The sequence below is a fragment of the Loxodonta africana genome, chromosome 1, assembly GCF_030014295.1.
Source record: "Loxodonta africana isolate mLoxAfr1 chromosome 1, mLoxAfr1.hap2, whole genome shotgun sequence".
Taxonomy (NCBI): Eukaryota; Metazoa; Chordata; class Mammalia; order Proboscidea; family Elephantidae; genus Loxodonta; species Loxodonta africana.
Genome location: NC_087342.1, coordinates 78,723,706 through 78,742,909, shown reverse-complemented (window position 1 = coordinate 78,742,909; position 19,204 = coordinate 78,723,706). Strand labels below are relative to the sequence as shown.

Genomic DNA, 19,204 nt, shown 5'->3' with positions numbered 1-19,204 from the left:
AATCTCGGTGGGGACACAGCCAAAGCACACAGGCTACACACAACACTTGAATCTGAGATAAAACAACGCCCTTGGAGCAAGACAAGTGATTTTGTCTAATTTATCCCGGATCTAAAAGCTCCTCCTTTTGAAAGAACTCCCTCCTATCTTATCCCTCCTCCCTCTGCCCCCGCCGGCTTCATTAACAGTTGATTACCCAGGGCCTGAGGTATATCTTGCTTTGCTCCCTGAACCATTTCCCTGGCCTTGGAGCATCGTCAGTCACATGATTATAGTGCTGTTGGCCTGTTCCTATGTGATGTACAAGAGAGAACTAAGTATGCGGCTATACCCAATCTGTCTGAAATGAAAAGGAAAATATACTTGTTATTGTTTACAAAATTTATAAAATGGCAACAATTTCATTTAGTGCCCTAGCTGTTAACTTCTACCACGGTGCTTGTATTTCCTTGTGTCCTGTCTGCTTGGCGTCTATGGGTCTTTGCTTTGGAAACTGGTGCCTGTTTTGTTGATGTCCTAAGCACATGCTTACCATGTTTATTGGGTAATCTGTTCCTGGTCCTTTGGGTATAAACTGAAGGTAATGGCACCGATGTATTCCTTCTGAAGACTCTGGTGGAGAATTCATTTCTTGACTTTTATGGCTTCTAGAGGCCACCAACATTCTTTGGCTCAAGGCTACATCACTCTGACCTCTGCATCTGTGGTCTCATTTCCTTTTCTGACTCTAGCCCTCAAGTCATCTTCTTCTAAGGGACCTGTGATTATTTTGGGTCCACCCAGGAAATCGAGATTAATTTTTCCATGGCAACATCCTCAACTTAATCGAATCTGCAAAGTCCTTTTTGCCCTGTAAGGTAACATATTCACAGTTTTTGGATATCTCAACATGGAAATCTTTGCTGGGGCATTATTACACCTACCAGTCTGCCCTCTGGTCTCCAAATATTCACACCTGTCCCTCATGCAAAAACATTCATTTCATCCCAACATCCCCCCAAATCTCAGTCCGTTACAGTATCAACTCAAAGTCCAAAATCTCATCTAAATCTCTTCAGCTCAAAAGTCCCAAATCTTTTCACTTAAATTCTCTAAATTAGGTAAGGCTGAGGCTCTGAGTATAATCCATCCTGAGATAAAATTCCCCTCTATCAGTGAATCTGTGAAATTTAAGAAATAAGTTATCTGCTCCCAAGAATACAGTGATGGGACAGGTATAAGGTAATAGTTATAGACATTCCAATTATAATTGGATGAAATTGATAGAAAAGAAAGGAGCCATTGGTCTCAAGAAAGACATTCCAATTAAAAATGGATGAAATTGAAAGAAAAGAAAGGAGCCATTGGTCTCAAGAAATGTCTAAATCTAGCCAGGCAAAAAACATTAGCTTTCAAGGCCTGGAACTAAGGTTCTGTGGTTTTATGGTTCTGCCATTGGAGTCATCCTTTCACAGTCATCCTCCCATTTTCATAAAGGTAGCATGTGTTTACAGCTGAGTAGTTTTATCAGCCTGCTGCCTGTCTGAGAAATATTAGGAGTGTGAGACAGGGATTGAGCGGTACGTGATTTATTGAGGGAGTCTTCTTTAAGGATGGGAAAGGACAGTAGCCAAGCAATAATATGTTCTTAGGTAAAGTCTGGATTTGGCCTGACCCATGTCATTATGACTTGGAGTCAACTCATTGGCAATGGGTTTGGGTTTTTGTTTGTTTGTTTTATGTGAAAGGGGCACTGGGACATAAATCGCATAGCCGAGTTGTCCTTGAGTCAAGGGGTTTGAGCTTTTGCACTTACCACCTCCTCCAGTCAGTCACTGGTTGCTGCTGGGAATGGAGTGGTGGCATAATCTACTAGGTGTCTCCAAACCAAGGACATTTCACCGGAGAAGGTCACAGGTGTAAACCTTTGGGGAGTTGGATGCAGTGGCTGTAAAAAGAAAGTGGGAAAATAAAGAAGTTGGTAGGGGTACTAAGGTCATGGACTACTGTAAAACAATTAGATGAGTGGAAGATACTCTAGGTTTGTAATTTTACAACTGAAGTGTGAATGTCCCATATGTCATCTCTTCATTTAGGAAAAAGAACATATTTTATTTACTTGCTAGTATAAATCACTTATTTTGTTTTAACGCTTGGAACATTTTTCTGTAGATTTTAGATAATACTTAGTGTTGTTGAAAGAATTGAGTACTTGACACAAAACAATTGTTCAAAAATAAGAATAATGAGAACAATGATAGAAGTGTGGTTCCTAGGTGGCACATTTGGTTTGCACTGAACTGCTAGCCTAAAGTTGGAGGTTCCAACCCACCCAGTGGTACCTTAGAAGATGGGCTGAGTGATCTGCTTTCACAAAGGTTATAGCCAAGAAAATCCTATGGAGCACTTCTACTGTGTAATGCATGGAGTCCCGATGAGTTGGAATCGACTCCTCAGCAAGTAACATCAACAACAACGATGATGATGAACTTTAATGATTGCTTTTTTATGTGCCAGATACCTTTCTAAAGTATTTTATGTATATTTACTCATTAAGTCCTCACATCAACTCTGTTAGATAGGCTTATTATTATTTACATTTCACGTATTGGAAATTGAGTCCCAGTGAGCTAAAGCAATTTGTCAAAGTTCCCTTAGCTATTATGAAGAGCAGCTGGGGAACGGATATAGGTGGTGTGATCTAGTTCAACATGGTCCCACTCAAAATGAACAGAGGTGAGGTCTAGACATGGTTGGGGGACAATTTTCTAATTACAAACAAGTCCAGGTTACAAAAGTCCAACTTACATACAACTTTTAGTAATGAATCATCCTTTATAAAGCCTATTATATTAAAAATTTGAGTTATATACAACGAATTGAAACAACAAACGGGTGCAGCTTTGTGATTTGCATCAAAATATATTATTATTACATTAAAGACGATTTAGTGTATCTGGAAGTGTTTAATGTTTTTTACACATAAAAAAAAATACCAAAAAACCAAACCCATTGCTGATGAGTAGATTTGGACTCATAGCTACCCCATAGACAGAGTATAACTGCTCCATACAGTTTCCACGGAGTGTCTGGTGGATTCGAACTGCTGACCTTTTTTGGTTAGCAGCTATAGCTCTTAACCACTATGCTACTGGGGTTTCCATAATACAGTTTCGAAGGAGCGCCTAGTGGATTGGAACTGCTAACCTTTTGGTTAGTAGACATAGCACTTTACCGCTGGGCCACCAGGGTTTCCACATATAGAAAGGTAGTACCCAAAATACTAAATTATATACTAAAACAAACATTTGACTAAATGACATTAGATATGAACCATACCTAACTGTTCCGATTTACATACAATTTTGTTTCTACCTTACTTAAAAACTGAATTCAAATGTACTGGCCTGTCAAATTGATACATAAGTTTCTAATGCTCAAAGTAAGGTACAAAACAGTTCCTAGACAGGCACCAGTCTGCAGACCACAATTTGAACAGCGCTAATGTGATGACCATGAGTCAGAATCATCTTCACTGCACCTGACAGCAGCAACAATGAGGACGTAAGATATACTAGAGAGGAGCCCTAGTGGTGAGGTGGTTAAAAGGTCAGCTGCTATCCAAAAGGTTGGTTGTTCAAATCTACCAGCTGGGAGGTGGGGCCAAGATGGCGGACTAGGTAGACACTACCTCGGATCCCTCTTGCAACAAAGACTTGGAAAAACAAGTGAATTGATGACATACATAACAATCTATGAACCCTGAACAACAAACACAGATTTAGAGACAGAAAACGAACAAACACGGGGATGCAGCGACTGTTTTCGGAGCGTGGAGCCAGCGTCCCAGTCAGCGGATTTTCTGGAAAAACAAGTTTCCCAGTGATGGCTCCGAGACAGCAGTCGATATCAAACCACGTGAAGAAGCAGACCATGACAGCTTCTACAACCCCCCAAACAAAAGAATCAAAATCTTTCCCAAATGAAGATACAATCCTGGAATTATCAGATACAGAATATAAAAAACTAATTTCCAGAATGCTTCAAGACATCAGAAACGAAATAAGGCAAAGTGCAGAAAAAGCCAAGGAACACAGTGATAAAACAGTTGAAGAACTCAAAAAGATTATTCAAGAACATAGTGGAAAAATTAATAAGTTGCAAGAATCCATAGAGGGACAGGATGTACAAAACCAAAAGATTAACAATAAAATTACAGAATTAGACAATGCAATAGGAAGTCAGAGGAGCAGACTCGAGCAATTAGAATGCAGACTGGGAAATCTGGAGGACCAGGGAATTAACACCAACATAGCTCAAAAAAAAATTAGATAAAAGAATTTAAAAAAATGAAGAAACCCTAAGAATCATGTGGGACTCTATCAAGAAGGATAACTTGCGGGTGATTGGAGTCCCAGAACAGGGAGGGAGGACAGAAAACATAGAGAAAATAGTTGAAGATCTCCTGACAGAAAACTTCCCTGACATCATGAAAGACGAAAGGATATCTATCCAAGATGCTCATCGAACTCCATTTAAGACTGATCCAAAAAGAAAAACACCAAGACATATTATCATAGAACTTGCCAAAACCAAAGATAAAGAGAAAATTTTAAAAGCAGCCAGGGAGAAAAGAAAGGTCACCTTCAAGGGAGAATCAATAAGAATAAGTTCAGACTACTCAGCAGAAACCATGCAGGCAAGAAGGGAATGGGATGACATATACAGAGCACTGAAGGAGAAAAACTGCCAGCCAAGGATCATATATCCAGCAAAACTCTCTCTGAAATATAAAGGCGAAATTAAGATATTTACAGATAAACACAAGTTTAGAGAATTTGCAAAAACCAAACCAAAGCTACAAGAAATACTAAAGGATATTATTTGGTCAGAAAACCAATAATATCAGATACCAGCACAACAGAAGGTCACAAAACAGAACATGCTGATATCAACTCAAATAGGGAAATCACAAAAACAAATTAAGATTAATTAAAAAAAAAAAGGCTCATAACAGGGAATCACTGAAGTCAATAGGTAAAAGATCACAATAATCAAAAAGAGGGACTAAATACAGGTGGCATAGAACTGCCATATGGAGAGTGATACCAGGCGATATAGAACAATACAAGTTAGGTTTTTACTTAGAAAAATAGGGGTAAATATTAAGGTAACCACAAAGAGGTATAACAACTCCATAACTCAAGATAAAAGCCAAGAAAAACGTAACGACTCAACAAACATAAAGTCAAACACTACGAAAATGAGGATCTCACAATTTACTAAGAAAAACATCTCAGCACAAAAAAGTATGTGGAAAAATGAAATTGTCAACAACACACATAAAAAGGCATCAAAATGACAACACTAAACACTTATTTATCTATAATTATGCTGAAGGTAAATGGACTAAATGCACCAATAAAGAGACAGAGAGTCTCGGACTGGATAAAGAAACACGATCCGTCTATATGCTGCCTACAAGAGACACACCTTAGACTTAGAGACACAAACAAACTAAAACTCAAAGGATGGAAAAAAAATATATCAAGCAAACAATAAGCAAAAAAGAAGAGGAGTAGCGATATTAATTTCTGACAAAATAGACTTTAGACTTAAATCCACCACAAAGGATGAAGAAGGACACTATATAATGATAAAAGGGACAATTGATCAGGAAGACATAACCATATTAAATATTTATGCACCCAATGACAGGGCTGCAAGATACATAAATCAAATTTTAACAGAACTGAAAAGTGAGATAGACACCTCCACAATTATAGTAGGAGACTTCAACACACCACTTTCGGAGAACGACAGGACATCCAGAAAGATGCTCAATAGAGACACGGAAGATCTAATTACAACATTCAACCAACTTGACCTCATTGACTTATACAGAACTCTCCACCTAACTGCTGCAAAGTATACTTTTTTTTCTAGTGCACATGGAACATTCTCTAGAGTAGACCACATATTAGGTCATAAAACAAACCTTTGCAGAATCCAAAACATCGAAATATTACAAAGCATCTTCTCAGACCACAAGGCAATAAAAGTAGAAATCAATAACAGAAAAACTAGGGAAAAGAAATCAAATACTTGGAAACTGAACAATACCCTCCTGAAAAAAGACTGGGTTATAGAAGACATCAAGGAGGGAATAAGGAAATTCATAGAATGCAACAAGAATGAAAATACTTCCTATCAAAACCTCTGGGACACAGCAAAAGCAGTGCTCAGAGGCCAATTTATATCGATAAATGCACAAATACAAAAAGAAGAAAGAACCAAAATCAGAGGACTGTCCCTACAACTTGAACAAATAGAAAGTGAGCAACAAAAGAATCCATCAGGCACCAGAAGAAAACAAATAATAAAAATTAGAGCTGAACTAAATGAATTAAATGAATTAGAGAACAGAAAAACAATTGAAAGAATTAACAAAGCCAAAAGCTGATTCCTTGAAAAAATTAACAAAATTGATAAACCATTGGCTAGACTGACTGAAGAAATACAGGAAAGGAAACAAATAACCCGAATAAGAAACGAGAAGGGCCACATCACAACAGACCCAACTGAAATTAAAAGAATCATATCGGATTATTACGAAAAATTGTACTCTAACAAATTTGCAAACCTAGAAGAAATGGATGAATTTCTGGAAAAACACTACCTACCTAAACTAACACATTCAGAAGTAGAACAACTAAATAGACCCATAACAAAAAAAGAGATTGAAACGGTAATCAAAAAACTCCCAACAAAAAAAAGCCCTGGCCCGAACGGCTTCACTGCAGAGTTCTACCAAACTTTCAGAGAAGAGTTAACACCACTACTACTAAAGGTATTTCAAAGCATAGAAAATGACGGAATCCTACCCAACTCAATCTATGAAGCCATCATCTCCCTGATACCAAAACCGGGTAAAGACATTACAAAAAAAGAAAATTACAGACCTATATCCCTCATGAACATAGATGCAAAAATCCTCAACAAAATTCTAGCCAATAGAATTCAACAACATATCAAAAAAATAATTCACCACAATCAAGTGGGATTTATACCAGGTATGCAAGGCTGGTTTAATATCAGAAAAACCATTAATGTAATCCACCATATAAATAAAACAAAAGACAAAAAACACATGATCTTATCAATTGATGCAGAAAAGGCATTTGACAAAGTCCAACACCCTTTTATGATAAAAACTCTCACCAAAATAGGAATTGAAGGAAAATTCCTCAACATAATAAAGGGCATCTATGCAAAGCCAACAGCCAACATCACTGCAAATGGAGAGAACCTGAAAGCATTTCGCTTGAGAACGGGAACCAGACAAGGATGCCCTTTATCACCGCTCTTACTCAACATCTTGCTAGAAGTCCTAGCCAGGGCAATTAGGCTAGACAAAGAAATAAAAGGCATCCGGATTGGCAAGGAGGAAGTAAAATTATCACTATTTGCAGATGACATGATCTTATACACGGAAAACCCTAAGGAATCCTCCAGAAAACTACTGAAACTAATAGAAGAGTTTGGCAGAGTCTCAGGTTATAAGATAAACATACAAAAAATACTTGGATTCCTCTACATCAACAAAAAGAACACTGAAGAGGAAATAACCAAATCAATACCATTCACAGTAGCCCCCAAGAAGATAAAATACTTAGGAATAAATCTTACCAAGGATGTAAAAGACCTATACAAAGAAAACTACAAAGCTCTACTACAAGAAATTCAAAAGGACATACTTAAGTGGAAAAACATACCTTGCTCATGGATAGGAAGGCTTAACATAGTAAAAATGTCTATTCTACCAAAAGCCATCTATACATACTGTGCACTTCCGATCCAAATTCCAATGACATTTTTTAAGGTGATAGAGAAACAAATCACCAACTTCATATGGAAGGGAAAGAAGCCTCGGATAAGCAAAGCATTACTGAAAAAGAAGAAGAAAGTGGGAGGCCTCACTCTACCTGATTTCAGAACCTATTATACAGCCACAGTAGTCAAAACAGCCTGGTATTGGTACAACAACAGGCACATAGACCAGTGGAACAGAATTGAGAACCCAGATATAAATCCATCCACATATGAGCAGCTGATATTTGACAAAGGCCCAGTGTCAGTTAATTGGGAAAAAGATAGTCTTTTTAACAAATGGTGCTGGCATAACTGGATATCCATTTGCAAAAAAATGAGACAGGACCCATACCTCACACCAAGCACAAAAACTAACTCCAAGTGGATCAAAGACCTAAACATAAAGACTAAAACGGTAAAGATCAAGAAAAAATAGGGACAACCCTAGAAGCCCTAATACAAGGCATAAACAGAATACAAAACATTACCAAAAATGATGAAGAGAAACCAGATAACTGGGAGCTCCTAAAAATCAAATACCTATGCTCATCTAAAGACTTTACCAAAAGAGTAAAAAGACCACCTACAGACTGGGAAAGAATTTTCAGCTATGACATCTCCAACCAGTGCCTGATCTCTAAAATCTACATGATTCTGTCAAAACTCAACCACAAAAAGACAAACAACCCAATCAAGAAGTGGGCAAAGGATATGAACACACACTTCACTAAAGAAGATATTCAGACAGCCAACAGATATATGAGAAAATGCTCTCAATCATTAGCCATTAGAGAAATGCAAATTAAAACCACAATGAGATTCCATCTCACTCCAACAAGGCTGACATTAATCCAAAAACACAAAATAATAAATATTGGAGAGGCTGCGGAGAGATTGGAACTCTTATACACTGCTGGTGGGAATGTAAAATGGTACAACCACTTTGGAAATCTATCTGGCGTTACCCTGAACAGTTAGAAATAAAACTACCATACAACCCAGAAATCCCACTCCTCGGAATATACCCTAGAGAAACAAGAGCCTTCACACAAACAGATATATGCACACCCATGTTTATTGCAGCTCTGTTTACAATAGCAAAAAGCTGGAAGCAACCAAGGTGTCCATCAACGGATGAAAGGGTAAATAAATTGTGGTATATTCACACAATGGAATACTACGCATCGATAAAGAACAGTGACGAATCTGTGAAACATTTCATAACATGGAGGAACCTGGAAGGCATTATGCTGAGCAAAATCAGTCAGAGGCAAAAGGACAAATATTGTATAAGACCACTGTTATAAGATCTTGAGAAATAGTATAAACTGAGAAGAACACATACTTTTGTGGTTACGAGGGGGGGAGTGAGGGAGGGAGGGAGGGAGAGGGTTTTTTACTGATTAATTAGTAGATAAGAACTGCCTTAGGTGAAGGGAAAGACAACACTCAATACATGGAAGGTCAGCTCAATTGGACTGGACCAAAAGCAAAGAAGTTTCCGGGATAAAATGAATGCTTCAAAGGTCAGCGGAGCAAAGGCGGGGGTTTGGGGACCACGGTTTAAGGGGACTTCTAAGTCAATTGGCAAAATAATTCTATTATGAAAACATTCTGCATCCCAATTTGAAATGAGGCATCTGGGGTCTTAAATGCTAACAAGCGGCCATCTAAGATGCATCAGTTGGTCTCAACCCACCTGGAGCAAAGGAAAATGAAGAACACCAAGGTCACACGACAACTAGGAGCCCAAGAAACAGAAAGGGCCACATGAACCAGACACCTACATCATCCTGAGACCAGAAGAACTAGTTGGTGCCCGGCCACAATCGATGACTGCCCTGACAGGGAGCACAATAGAGAACCCCTGAGGGAGCAGATCAGTGGGACGCAGACCCCAAATTCTCATAAAAAGACCATACTTAATGGTCTGACTGAGACTAGAGGAATCCCGGCGGTCATGGTCCCCAAACCTTCTGTTGGCACAGGACAGGAACCATCCCCGAAGACAACTCATCAGACATGAAAGGGACTGGACAGTGGGTAGGAGAGAGATGCTGATGAAGAGTGAGCTAATTATATCATGTGGACACTTGAGACTGTGTTGGCATCTCCTGTCTGGAGGGGGGATGGGAGGATAGAGAGAGTTGGAAGCTGGCAAAATTGTCACGAAAGGAGAGACTGGAAGGGCTGACTCGTTAGGGGGAGAGCAAGTGGGAGTACGGAGTAAGATGTATATAAACTTATATGTGACAGACTGACTTGATTTGTAAACGTTCACTTGAAGCTCAATAAAAGGTAATAAAAAAAAAAAAATCTACCAGCTGCTCCTTGGAAACCCTATGAAGCAGTTCTTCTCTGTCCCAGAGGGTTACTAGAAGTTGGAATTCACTTGATGGCAGTGGGCTTGGCTTTTTTTGGAAGTGAGAAGATACTCAAGGAAATCCTTCTTCCTTCTTTTCTCTGTTTAAATTGAGGCTAGATTCATAGTGTGAAATACATAAAACTTAATTATTCAGATTTATTAAATATACATATATATACACGTATACATACATACCATGTGAACCAACATCCAGACCAAGATAAAGAAATTTGCAACTCCCAGGAGCTCCCTTGTACTTCGTCCCAATCAATTCCAATCTTCTGACCTCTACTAGCATAGATTAGTTTTTCCTGTGCTTTGAAATATAAGAAATGAAATCATACAGTATGCACTCATTTGAGTATGGATTCTTTCACTCAATATGTTTTTTATTAGTTGCATCCATACTGTTTCTAGAAGCAATATTTCTTTCTTATTGCTCTTTCATATTCCATTGTATGAATACTGGACATCGCACTTTTTTCATTCATTTTACTGCTGGTATACATTTGAAATGGCTAATGCTGCTATGAACATTCTTTTATATGTCTTTCAAGGGCAATAACCATGCATTTTCTTCAGGTCTAATTGCTGCTGTGGACTTTCTGGGTTGTAGAGTGTATGCATATTTTGTTTGAGGGAATATTTCCAAATAGTGTCCAGTTCGGATGTACCAGTTAACAATCTCATCAGTAATGTATGAAAGTTTCAGTTCTGTATCATCAGAGATGCTAGATATCCTCAAGTTATTTTAACTAAAGCAGTTTTGGTGAAAGGTAGTATCATTTCATTGTGTTTGTTAATTTGCTTTAAGTATATTCTTTAGTGAAGTATATGTTTAGTCTTTGCTCTTTCTCATTGAGTTTCAGTCTTTTTTCTTAGTTTTTCATAACAGTTCTTCAACTATTCTACATAAGGGTCCTTTGTCAAATGTAAGTATTGAAATATCTTCTCCTAGACTGTGGTTAATCCCCTCTTCTTAAGGAGAAGGGAGCTTGAAAAACTTTGCAATAAGTGAAAAAAAGAAAAAGTGGATATAGAGACAAGTTGAAAACACAAGAGAAAATTCCATCATACATCTTTCCCGGTAGTTGAGGAAAAAATGGGCAAGGCAGTTTACTAGGGCAGGAAACTTGGGGTGGGAAAATGGGGTGTAATGTCCTAGGAGCAGAATGTGTTTTTTGGTCTTCAATCTCTTTACTTATTTCCTGTTGTAGTTAAGAGGTTTAGAAATAGTGAGATTTGAAAGAGTGGATTTTTTGTCTGGTCAACTATTAGATGTACCAAAACCCTCTAGAAATATGGATAATATTTCAAGGAGGATCTTCATGAGGTTTCTTCCATGAGATAGGTGTGGCTCAGTAGGAGACTGTCCTTTCCTTGAGAGGGTTTGAAACCATGCACACTCACCTGCTTTTTACAATTCCCTACAGTTCTGTAGTTTTCTTCTTTTTTAATATACATTTTGGGTACTCATAGCTATTAAGCACACTATCCAATGGATTGCCTTGAAATGTTTCCCTGTTTTCACTCCATGCATCTCCTCACCACCCATGGCACCTGTGTCAGCACATGGAAAACACAGAAAAAGGAAGGAAATAGAAAAAACAAAATTGCTTGCTCAGAATTCCCTCAAAGGGAAGCAAGAAGCCCACCACCACATTAACCTGCTCACTAATCCTCTTCACCCTTTTGCAAGTGTCATTGAAGAGCAAGACAGAAAAAGAAGGACTGAAAGAAGAGAAAAAGAACAGGCTCAATCATTTCATTTGAAATTCCCTTAGTTTTCTGAGCACGTTTTGGAGCGTGAAAGAGCCAGAGGTTACTAAGCAGAAAAGTATCACCCTGTTTTACCTATTCCTCCTCTTTGTCACCGTCTCTGTCCACTACCTACCCATCCACGGTCTCCGAATACTGAATTCCATTTTCAGACATAGGCGCCAACGGAGCCCTTATAATTTTGTCTCTGAGCAAGTGTATAATATAGAATAAGACAAAATATTTGAGATCACATCAGCCATGATAATATTTTGAAGAGAGACTGAAATGGCCATTTTCAGGCTACAGAAAGAGCTCAGTTGGGAGAGCAGTAGACTAAAGATCTGAAGGTCCCTCACTTGATTCAGGGTTTCTACGACTTAAGTGGATTTTGCATAATTACTTTCTTAAAAAGCATCTGTATTCCAAGGCTATGGGTTCTAATGGAACTGAAAACTTCAGCTACTAACAAAATATCTGTGTTTCCAACCTACCAGGTGCTCAGGGAGAGAAAAACATCGCTGTCAGCTTCTATAAAGATTTTGAGCCTAGGAAACCACATGGAGCAGTTCTACCCTGTCCATAGGGTTGCCATGAGTCAGAATCGATTGGGTGACAATGGATTTGTTTTGGTTTGGTTCTGAGGTGTTCCACCAAATGCTAACTGACATTTTGCATATTTTATTTACAATTTTGAAAATAAGGAACTGAAATTTAATGAGGAAACCTAGGAACTGATGGAGTACAGAATTCCAATATGCTACATGTTTTGCACTTATGATTCATTTCTGTTCTGATATTACATATTTTGTGTGTGGTGACGTCTACCACAGCCTCCACTAGACAGAGTCCAGTACAGCTAGATGGTGCCTGGCTACCACCACTGACTGCACTGATAGGGATCACAACAGAGGATGTCAGACAAATATGGAGGAAAATGTAGAACAAAACTCTAACTCACAAAAAAAGACCAGATTTGTTGGCCTGACAGAGACAGAAGAAACACCAAGAGTATGGCCCCTGGACACCATTTTAGCTCAGTAATGAAGTCACTCTCAAGGTTCAACCCTCAGCCATAGATCAGGCAAGCCCATTAAACTAAATGAGAATAAAGGGGCACACCAGCTCAGGGACAAGGACTAGAAGGCAGGAGGGGATAAGAAAGCCAGTAATAGGGAATCCAAGGTGGAGAAGGGAGAGTGTTGATATATCATAGGGTTGTTAACCAATGTAATAAAACAACATGTGTACTGTTTAATGAGAAACTAGTTTTTTCTGTAAACCTTCATCTAAAGTACAATTTAAAAAAAAAGTAAATAAGGAACTGAAATTCAATGTGGAAACCTAGAAACTGATGGAGCAAGGAATCCTGTATGCTACATGTTGTTGCACTTACGATTTTCATTACTGTTCTGATATTAGTATTATGTGTGTGGGGAAAGAGATAGTTTTAACCACAAGAAATGTGTTTAAAATCCTGTAGAAAAAGAATCACTACACTATATAAGAAAAGTTCCTGGCTGGCTTAAACAGTTTGTGCTCGGTAACCTAATGGTAACCGAAAGGTTGGCAATTGGGACTTACTCAGCAGCACCGTGGAAGAAAAGGCCTAGCAATCTGCTTCCTTAAAAATTGTTGTTGGTTGCTATCCAGGCAATTCTGACTGATGTCGATCCCATGTGGTGTACCCATGTGTTAGCTGTTATCTTAAAGGAAGCAGATGGCCGACCTTTTCTTCCACTGGAACCACCAATCTTTAGGATAGCAATCAGCTGCAATTGTGCCCCTGGTAATCCTTAAAGATTTAATCAAAAACTCAAAACGATTGTGGTGGAGCTAATTTCCACTCACAGCTGTAATCTTTCCCAGAGCTGACTGACTGACTGCTTTCTTTCTCCCAAATAGCCCTGGTTGGTTCGAACTGGCCAGCCTTTTGGTTAGCAGTCCAGTGCTTAATCATAGGGCAGCTCCTTACAGATTATAGCCAAAGAACCCTTATGGAGCAATTCTGCTCTATAACACATGGGGTCTCTGTCCATGAGTTGGAATTAATTTGAGGGCAACAGAGGAATACCCATCCAGCACCAAAAGGGAATTTCTTACCTTCCTCCATTCCAATTTCTTATTTTCCTTCTATCTCCCACAGTGAGAGCCCTGGTTACCAACAACCTCAAAATATGTACTTATTTTCTCAAGCCTAAAATTTACACAAAATTATATCAGAATTGCTGCCTCCATTAGCCTTACTATTGCTGTGAAGTCCATTCTAATAGCTACCCTATAGGACAGAATAGAACTGCCCCACAAGGTTTCAAAGGAGCACCTGGTGGATTCTAACTGCCGACATATTGGTTAGCAGCCATAGCTCTTAAACAGTATGCCACCCGTAGCATTACTTAAAAAAAAAAAGAAAAAGAACTGCTATGTACAGTTTAATATTTGCTTGCCACTCTTTTTGTCTTACAGTGAGGACAAAGCACTCTTTTTCCTCCTATGTGGATGTTATTCTTTCAAATTACGTTAGTTTTATTTGTTTCTATTTGTCTTTAATTTTACAGTATTTTCACAAACACTTGAGTTGGTTTTATATACTTATTTGCCTCTGTAAAACACTAATATGTTCCCAAGAGTCAAAAGAATACAAAAAGTTATATTCAGACAAGTTCCAAGAGAATGTTGTAACATGTGATTCACCCAGGCCATGGAATGGAAGCAGGCTCCAGGCAATCTGGTGGAAGAACATTGACTAGGAACAGCATCTTTCTTTATAGCACTAAGGTATCCTTCCCTGGGTGTGTCCACATATGAATGTGTGCAGCGTATGGAATTGGACATAGAGTGATTTTATCCTTACTTAGTCCTCAAAGACTCTGAAAATAGTTATGAAGACTCCTCTCAGACAGGTTGTTAGCCAGTGGCATGGGTCAGTGGTGGAGCACTGTGCTTAGCATGCATGAAGCTTTGGGTTCAAGCCCCACTATCTTCACTTTTCTTTCCTCAGAACGCAGGCTCAAAGATCTTACTTTCAGAACCTTACTTCTTTCTTGAGTTGTTTTGGCCTTGGCATTTCTTTCTTAACTAACTCATCAAGACTGTGGTACTCAAAGTTATTTGTTGTCATCTATTATCCACATATTCTCTCCAAGCACTCGGAACAATCACTGGTATATGGGCCACCGCCTGCACACCCATTTAGTAGGGCTTGGGGGAAAGCTGAATGTTAAGAGGCTAGAGAATCTGAAAGAAGAAAAACCTGCTCTAGTGCTTGGGAAAAATCAATGTTCCTTCTGTGGAATGAAGAACACAGGATTCTCAAATAATGTCAGGAAAAGAAGAATTCAGTCCTACCAAAGAAGAGACCCTTTTCTTTGCCTCTTCTCCTTCTCTGTCATGTTCTAAAACATTGAGAAGTAGATGCTTAACCCAGGTTTAGGCGGTAGAGGCAAAGACTCACTGCCAAGTCTTGTACACCTCTCATTCATGGACGTGGATATGGAGACATGGATATAGAGCGGAAAGAAACCATGGAAGAGCATAGCAATGTCTTTGTCCAGCTGTCCTGAACTCAGTCTCTGGGTGGCTGAGAGAATCTCACTCTTGAAGAGGCTGCCGAAGAAGAAACGGAGCACAAATCCTAAATGCTCATGGGTCAAAAGAGGAGAGCACAGACGCATTAACCCAAAGACCTCAGATAAGGTCAACATTGTTCAGGACAGTTGCCACTTTCTTGTGGAATGATTCTACTTTTCCCTAAGAATGTTTTCAATCACTGATCCTGAGAATAAAAATAACAATCTTGATGAATCAATGTAGATTTGATCATACAACCCAGAATAAGAACTAAAAAGATTTTTGTGTTTTGACCTAAATAGGAGAAAATCTTTTAGAGGGGCCCTGCAGAGGAAGGCTTGAAGGCAAGGAAAATGCTAGTTTCTCTGTGGGAAGGAGGTATCGATTATGGTAGAAGAGGTGAGAAGCCAGATGGCCCAGAGGTCTTTTATAATGCATCACCCCCCATTCTTCTTCTATCCAAAAGCTGTAACTATCTACCTTCTATCAGTCTGTCACAGACCATCCCTAAGCCAATTTTGAGGTCACCTACTTGACTTGAGAAGGACTAACCTACATTGCCTCTGAGCCTATACTAGGACTAAGGAAAACATGACTGAGAATGTAGTTATTAGCAATTGTACAGAGTCTCTGACTTTCTGTGGTCACAGTCCCCTCTTTAGACTCCTTCTGAGCTGAGAGCAGGATGTGAAGAGTAGAGGGGCCAGATAGAATTACTTTAGGAAAATGTTGGGTTTCCGTAGGCTTCATTTAAAACTTAGAAATATGTGGAGCAAACAAATGGAAGCTTTCTTTTTTATTTTCATTTCAAGCAAAACCTAGTAAACTTCTCCAGTTGCAGTGGTGCTTAATCTCAAAGCTGAGTGCTCATCCCGCTTCTCTCAACACTGCTCCCACCACATCCACCCACTGAAATCAGGAAATCCCTGCAGTTCCCACTGAAGCCACCAATACCAACAACACCTGAATCACAAACAAAAATTTAACCTAGTGTGCCTCCTCCACAGTGCTCAGCATGTCTACCCCGGAAGGAAAGAACAGTGAATCACTCTCAATGGCCAGGCAGTCTGGGGGAAAAGGAACCGAATCCTCTTCTGGAACAAGCCTCCTTCTCTTTTCCTTGCCCTCTTCCTCTCTCTCATTTTTCTCTTTATTTCATTTCACCCCACTCCACCCCACCTCTTTCCTCTCTCTCTCAGCTGATGCTCCTCTCTCTCCTCCTTTTTCCCTCCTCTGCACTCCAGAATGACATTTACACAATATTTTAGCACACTCCTAGGCCCATACAAACCCATTTTAAACTCTGTATTGAGATTCACATGCAGTTGATATCTTTGCCATATCACTTGATAATTTCTTCCCTCCCCTAATAGACCTAGTGTAACATCTCCCCAGCATAGGCCCAGGCTCCTTCAGGCCAACTGTAGAGTTGGGAGAAACGGAATGTAGATGATTTTTTTCCTCTAAGCTGAGAAGACTTGGACGTCACACCAGGGAGAAAGAATTTGTAGAAGAATCTAAAATATTTTTGGAGGACATATTTTAAAAACTAACATCCAAAATCACTGTTGCATCAAATAGCAGTTAAGGCAGAAAGCCTCAACTCCCTTGCTCATCAGAGACTGAGGTTTGAGAACCTGTCCAGACACATGGAGGGGTTTTATTAAAATTCGCTTTGCAGATGGTCTTCAGCTGCTGTGATTTCCTCCTTCATTTCAGAGAAGCTGATTCTGAAAGAAGAGCTGTCACCAAAGACACTGTTCCTTCTTTATTTTCTGTACCCTTCTTTATTTTCAGTCACACCCGAGGCCTCTTTTCAGGCCAAAACTCTCTAGCACATACACCACTCGTCGTCTGGTTCCTCTAGCCTTCTTAACCTTGATTCACACAAGTGAATTAAAGTTACAAATAAAAAATAAATAAATAATATTAATTTTACTTCCGTGTTTTGCTAATGGAGTCCCTGTGTGGCACAAATGGTTAACATGTTGGGATGAAAGTCAATCAGATGTTGAATCCACCCGGAACCCCTGGGAAGAAAGCCTGGACTATCTAAAAAATTCTGAACAAATCAGCTTTGAAAATCCTATGGAGCACAATGGTAGTCTGACACACAAGGGGTCATCATTCATCAGGATCAGGTGGAAGCGACTGGTTTACTTTTTTGATTGTTTTATTTTAGCTACCAATGTTAAATTATAAATATACAAAGCAGACTTAATTAAGACTGATATCTTTTCAAAATAACAAATTATAAAAGTAAATAATATTTCCTCAGATTTGTGTATTCTCTTGAGTTCTAGGTGTCCAATCAATCTTACAATATCATAAGTGGCAACACAGTTCTAGCGCTTGACGATTAGTGGCCAGCACCACGTTCCACTCACCCAATTCGTGAAATTGTTTCTACTTTGTTTAAAGAAGGAGTCCAATGTCCTGGCACAGTCAAATTGATACAAAAGTTTCTAATGCCCACAGACAGGCAAAACAGAGTTCTTAGAAGGCATCAGTCTGCAGACTACAATTTGAACAGCACTAATGAAGATGAAGAGATAAGATGTACTAGAGGTGATAAGATCTCCAAGGAAATCCTTCTTTCTTCTTTTTGCTTAAATTGAGGCTTAGTTCACAAAAAGTAAAATGCATACAACTTAATGGTTCAGCTTAATGAGTTATTACATATGTATATCTCATATAAGCAACATGCAGGCCAAGATAAAGAATTTTTCAGCTCTCAGAAGCTCCGTTGGATCTATTCCAATCAATTCCAATCTTCAGACCACCGTTCTCTTGTGTTCTGAAATACTATAAACAGAATCATACAATATGTGCTCATTTGGGAACAGATTCTTTCACTTAATACATTTTCCATTAGACACATTCATATTGTGTCTAGTAGCAGTAGTTCTTTTTTATAGCTGTCATATTCCATTATATTAATACTGTACATCACAATTTTTTCATTCATTTTGCTGCTAATATACATATAAAACAACTAATGCTGCTTTAAACATTTTCGTGCTATCATTGAAGGGCAATAAGCATTCATTTTTCTTGGGTCTAAATGCAGCTGTGAAGTTTCAGGGTTACAGGTTTTATATACATTTTGTTTCAGGAAATATTTCGGTGGTGGGTTTAATGTACAAGTGTGGATGTGTCATCGGAAATGTAAGAAAGTTTCAGTTGTTCCATATTATCAGCAGCACTTAACATTTTCAGTGCTTTTGTCTTAAGCCATTGTGGTGAAGGAGAACATTTTTTCATTGTGTTTTTAATTGGAATTTTCCTTATAAATAACGTCCAGCTGTTGCACTCCAGAAGACCACGTGCAGGAATGGCTGCGACGTGCACAGGTCCGATTCCGGGTGGAAAAAAGGACTTCAAGGGGGCCAGCTGTAGTCGTGGCCGAGTGGTTAAGGCGATGGACTAGAAATCCATTGGGGTTTCCCCGCGTAGGTTCGAATCCTGCCGACTACGGGCTAGTTGGAGCCCTGGTTTTTGTGCGTGCTGCATTGCTTCGGAGTGGCTTCTTGGAAACTCATGTGCCAGCCGCCAAGATGGCTCCATCGCAAAGCTTTTTCTTTTTTGTCACGGAGGGGGCGAACCGACCCTTCACAGAGCTACCTTCGCCATTCACGCTGACAGATTTTGAGGCGCTTC

General features: G+C 39.1%; 1 non-coding gene and 1 pseudogene across 1 annotated transcript; one reads left to right on the top strand and one right to left on the bottom strand.

The window, feature by feature from the left end:
- LOC100660430 (etoposide-induced protein 2.4 homolog) overlaps positions 1-19,204 on the bottom strand; it is a 253,196-nt pseudogene that overhangs the window by 18,244 nt on the left and 215,748 nt on the right.
- Positions 18,940-19,021, top strand: TRNAS-AGA (transfer RNA serine (anticodon AGA)). The gene has a single exon. It is a non-coding gene; the product is annotated as a tRNA-Ser (tRNA).